Source organism: Octopus bimaculoides, chromosome 14 (genome assembly GCF_001194135.2).
Source record: "Octopus bimaculoides isolate UCB-OBI-ISO-001 chromosome 14, ASM119413v2, whole genome shotgun sequence".
Taxonomy (NCBI): Eukaryota; Metazoa; Mollusca; class Cephalopoda; order Octopoda; family Octopodidae; genus Octopus; species Octopus bimaculoides.
Genome location: NC_068994.1, coordinates 38,879,097 through 38,884,771, shown reverse-complemented (window position 1 = coordinate 38,884,771; position 5,675 = coordinate 38,879,097). Strand labels below are relative to the sequence as shown.

At 32.9% G+C, this 5,675-nt stretch overlaps 1 protein-coding gene across 1 annotated transcript in view; it reads left to right on the top strand.

Moving 5' to 3' along the window:
* Window positions 1–4,438, top strand: part of LOC106872388 (protocadherin-18) — a 134,234-nt gene extending 129,796 nt beyond the window's left edge. Inside the window, exon 5 of the mRNA XM_014919376.2 lies at window positions 2,338–4,438. The gene's annotated coding sequence lies outside the window, so the exon portion shown is untranslated. The remainder of the gene's footprint in view (window positions 1–2,337) is intronic.
* The last annotated feature ends 1,237 nt before the right edge of the window (window positions 4,439–5,675 follow it).

Sequence of the window (5,675 nt, the reverse complement as noted above, 5' to 3'; positions counted from 1 at the left end):
TATATATACTTACACACATATATATATACTTACACACATATATATCACATATGCATATATACATATACATGTGTGTGTGTTTGTATATGTGTGTGTATATATATATATATATATATATATATTAATATACATACATAAAAGCACTGACATTTACATATACCTACATATATACATGAATATGCATACACTTAAACACTTTCAGATATTATAAAATTACAAGGACAAGTTATCATCAAATATAATCTTCACTATTTCTGTGTTGTCAAAGATTAGAAACTATTGTGCTTAGATAAATGTTTCATAATTAATTTGAGAGAATCCAATCTACAAACAAAATTGAGTAAAACTAATTAAAAGGATTTTAATGAACTGTCAGTGTTCTTAAGAATTTAAGTTTGTGAAACCTGCTGCAAACATCAAAGAGATAAATGTGACAGATATTAGAATAAATCCATTTTCAAAGACCCAGGAAAGAGCTGCTAAGTGGTTGGTTGACATACTAGAAATAGTGATCAAAACACCCTCAAATTCAACACCATTTTGTTATAAAAGAAGAGAATAATAATTTAACAGAATTTATAATATAGTCCTAGATACTCTATCTCTCTGAGGAAGACAGAATAGTCACAGCTGGAATATATTTCATCGGAGTTGTCCTAATCTTAGATATACTGCGTGGCACCTTGGGCAAGTGTCCTCTACTATAGCCTTGGGCCGACCAAAGCCTTGTGAGTGGATTTGGTAGACGGAAACTGAAAGAAGACCGTCGTATATATGTATATATATGTGTGTGTATATGTTTGTGTGTCTGTGTTTGTCGCCCCCCCCCCAACATCGCTTGACAACCGAATGGTGGTGTGTTTACGTCCCCGTAACTTAGCGGTTTGGCAAAAGAGACTGATAGAATAAGTACTAGGCTTACAAAGAATAAGTCCTGGGGTCGATTTGCTCGACTAAAGGCGGTGCTCCAGCATGGCCACAGTCAAATGACTGAAACGAGTAAAAGAGTATACTATGTCTCAGAAAAAGACAGGATAGTCATAGGTTGAATATTTTTAGCCAGGGTTGGCCTGTGGTTAAATAAAAGCAATAAGAATAGCTGTTCACTTCTTTGACAGTGTAATAAGAAGCAATTGAATCACAATATTCTCAAACTTGAGGTCATCATCATCATCGTCATCTTTATCTTCATTGTCAACTGCTGTTTATGTTGTTGTTATCGTTATCAATTTTATGTCTACTGTTTCCATGCTATTATGGGTTAGATGAGATATCATGAGGCAATATTCACTATGTATTTCTTGATGGAAACCTGTACTTGTTTTCAAGTAATATACTTTATTCCAATGGGCATCACATGTCAAATCATCAACTGGAAGAGTTTGCATATGTCAATGCATAGACATGCAGAAATAAATGCACACTCACGTGCACATGCATGTGCACATGTGCATCACACACGCACGCACGCATGCACACAAAGATGATGGTTATGGTTTATGACACACAACAATTATTTTAAACTGATGGTAGTTATGGCTTGTGATACAAAGCAATTATGTTAAAAGGATGATATTTATGGCTTGTAATACTAAATAGTTATTTTAAACTGATGATGGCTATGGCTTCTGATAAACTGATGATTGTTACGGTTTATGATACAAAGTAAACATTGTTAAACTAATGGTGGTTATGGTTTGTGAAACAGAGTAATCATTTTAAACCGATGATGGCTATGGCTTGTGATACAAAGTGATTATACTAAAATGATGATGGTTATGGTTCATGATGCGGAGTAACTATTTTAAACTAATGATGGTTATGGTTTGTGATACAGAATAATTATTTTAAAATGACGACGGTTATGGCTTATGATACACAGTAATTATTTTAAACAGTTGATGGTTATGGTTTATGATACATAGTAATTATTTTAAACTCATACATTCCTTTACGACATGTATTATTAAGCTTAGGAATTTCTGTTCCAATTTTATAAAAATTTTACTACTTTTCAAACATTTAAATTGAACTCAAAAGAATCTCAGAACTGACAGCGTTGAAGTAAAATGAAAATAAAATTTCTTTATTATTGATTCTTTTGAAAATTAATCCAGGAAGGAAAAAAAAAAAAATGGCAATTTTAATGAACATATTTTATTCATTTTTTTTCCAATTGAATAATGACAGAAACTGTTTAAAAAGATAAAACGAACTATTAATAATATTGTTACTTTACTGTTGATTTCCTTTCGTTCTGTTTGTGTCGCTTTTTTTCTTGCATTTTTTTTTTTTCGGGTTACTGTATATAAATTATTTTTTAAAATATCTTTTCAGATTAATCATTAATGAACTGTAAAGGCTGGTGAAAATCTTTGAATTTCTCATATGAAGAAATGTTGAAAGGAAAATTTTAAAAAAAAAAAAAAAAAATTTAATTTCTGAAGCAAAGCAGCAATTAATTAAGAAATATATAATTTAAGCTATTCTGGAAAATATCTAAATACTATCACTTGCTTGTAGGATAATACTAATACAAAAGATAGTAATAATATACACACCTTGTAAGCAGTGTTGTTTTTCTTTTTAAAGTGAATGTACAAACTAATGAAATCTGAAAAAAATGTTCCTGTAAAAAAAAAAAAAAAAAAAAAGATGCATATATTCTATCTTTGGTATATTAAAAGTCTAAGTGATTTGATGAACAAATAAACATGAATCTATCTACCTCTAACATCTTGCAATCATATTACAATGTGCCTATGTGCCTCCAATAATACTATCGAAACTACTTGAGAAGATTTTGAAATCAAGTCTAATAATACATACATACATACATACATACATAAATATACTTTTCTCTCTTTCTCTCTCTCTCTTCTCTCTCTCTCTGCCTCTCAAAGTACACACACACACATACATACACATATATATATGCATATTTACATATGTGTGTGTGTGTGTGTATATTTATATATATATATATATATATATATGTATGTATGTATGTATGTATGTATTTGTGTGAGTATGTGTGTGTATATATATATATATATATATACAGAGGGTGTCCATACGCTTACATATAAATATATGTGTACTTGTATGTATGCATTTACGTATATATATATATGCATGTGTGTATATATAAGTGTGATATATGTGTGTGTGTGTGTGTGTGTGTGCGCGCGCACATATATATATATATACAGGGTGCAACGGGTAAATTGTTGCCATTTTTTATTTTTTATTTCACGCATGTACATTGTTTGTGTTTGGTTTGGTTGGCTACAAAGTATGGTAGGGTCAATTGGGCACTGTCTGTGAGAAAAATAGCACCATGATGCAATTTACTCTACCAGAAATTTGGAAACGACATGCTGTACTGCTTGGCATTCACACCAGAAACTCCAATACAAACATTTCAGAGTGTTTGGGTGTTACTCTGAGGACAGTACAGAGGATTTGAAAAGAGTCAGTTGAGTCTAATAGTGATTAAGAAAGTACGGCAGCTTGGAAAACTCACTCTGATCATTCTAAAAAGAAAAGAACTCCTGAATTTGTGAGTGAGATCCAGGCTATGATTGACAACAATCCTTCCAAGTCAATCAGGTCCATTATCAGGAACATGGGGAGTGTCTGAGTTTCTTATCAGGCAGGTAGTGCATGAAGACATTTGGTATTCATCATACAAGATGAGAAAGGGCCAATTTTTATTCCAAGCCATCAAATGCAAGGGGAAAGCTTTTGAACAAACTCAAGTATCCCCACCAACTGAACATGCTTTGGTTTTTCTCTGAGAAAAATTTCTGCTAGAATCAAATGGTTAACACACAGAACTACTGTTGGTTTGCCATGTCCCTAAAGTATGTACCGAGAGTGATAAAAATCAGACATCCAGTCAACATTATGGTGTTTGGAGTGATCATTAGTGATGGTGATGTTATGCCTCCATTCATCTTCCCACACGGCCTCACACTCAACAAGGAGGTCTTCATCAAGCGCCTGGAGGAAGTAGTGCTGCCCTAAGTGAAGAGAGTGACTGCTGGAAGCCCCTATATCTGGCAACAGGACTCAGCACCATGCCTCACAAGTAGGAGAACCCAGTCATAGCTGTCAGTTTCTACAACCACATCACCCCTAACATCTGGCCACCTAACTCCCCAGACTGCAAGCCCCATGATTATTATTATGCATGGGGTGCAGTTGAGTGAGAGATCATCCAAACTCCTTGCAACACCAGAGATGAACTGAAAGCAAGTACTATGGTAGCATTCAGCAACTTAAACAAGTAGACCCTCTAGGAGAATTGCAGGAGACTCTGAAGCCATCTGGAGAGTATGGCTGAAGGCAATGGCAATTTTATTGAATGAATTTACTTTTTAGTATTTCAAGTTATTTTTATGTAATTTTGGTAAATATATCTCTTAAAATGAGATGTCATTATTTTCAATTTTGTGTAATTTTGATGACAATTTATTCCCTGCACCTTGTGTGTGTATGTATATATATATATATATATATATATATATATATATATATATAAATACACACACACACAACATATATATATATATATGTATATATGTAGGTATATGTATATGCATGTATGTATGTATATGTGTTTATGTGTGCTTGTGTGTGTGTGTGTGTGTGTGTGTGTACCTCTGAATCTAAATATTTATGTACGCCAACCCTATATGCATGCAATTGACATTCGTTTAAAATACAATCCCTGTTCTCAAAAATCTCTCCAACCATTTTTACACATCTCTATAACATTTGTGAAACAAACTCATACTTTTGATTTATTTCTTCATTCCCAGGATTTTAAACATTAACATTTGAACATTTGAACATTGCTGGGTTTATTGATAACGATACACGAATTGGGGTATGGCCCTAATTTATGTGACTTTGCTGCTTCAGATAAAACTCATTATTACATTGTATAACACATCAGCCATTCACAAAAAAACTCTCACAAAAATTTTTGGTTAAATGCTCTTTTTAAAGGATTAGAGACAGGTAAGAACTGTTTATACCAAAAGTATTTCTTTGACGTGAAGAAAGATGAACAAAACTAAAAGAATTGCATGTTGTTTTCGAGACTAAACATAAAAGTCTCACCACATCCCAGTGAACATTAGCTTGTATAATTAAAATTCCTCATAATTTCTAATAATTAATAATAATTTTGAGAGCAGTGGATTGGCAGAATCAGGGGAACATTGGATAAAACAATATGGTAATTAGTATTTAGCCTGTATATGCCTATGAAGTCTTAAATGAGGTCTTAAAATTTCACTGTATTTAGATTAAACATAGTGGTAAGCTTTCATAATCTGGATGAGAAGGACAGTATGCAACTGTTAGCTATGGGTATCAACTACCTACTGAGCATTTTGTATACTCAGTCAGATGCTTCCGGCGAGTTCATGTCCAAACAAGTAGGAGCAGGTTTTGTGTTGCTAAAATACAACCAGGGGTATATATGGTCTAGTGACACTACATTCTGAGTTCAAATACTGCAATGGTCACTTTGTCTTTCATTCTCACAGGGTCAATAAGACAAAGTATCAGTTTGGTGCTCTAGTAGATGTAGCTGGCTACACCCTTCTGCATAAAATGTGATGTCTTGTGTTAATGTTAGAACTCAATAATTAATATTGTAA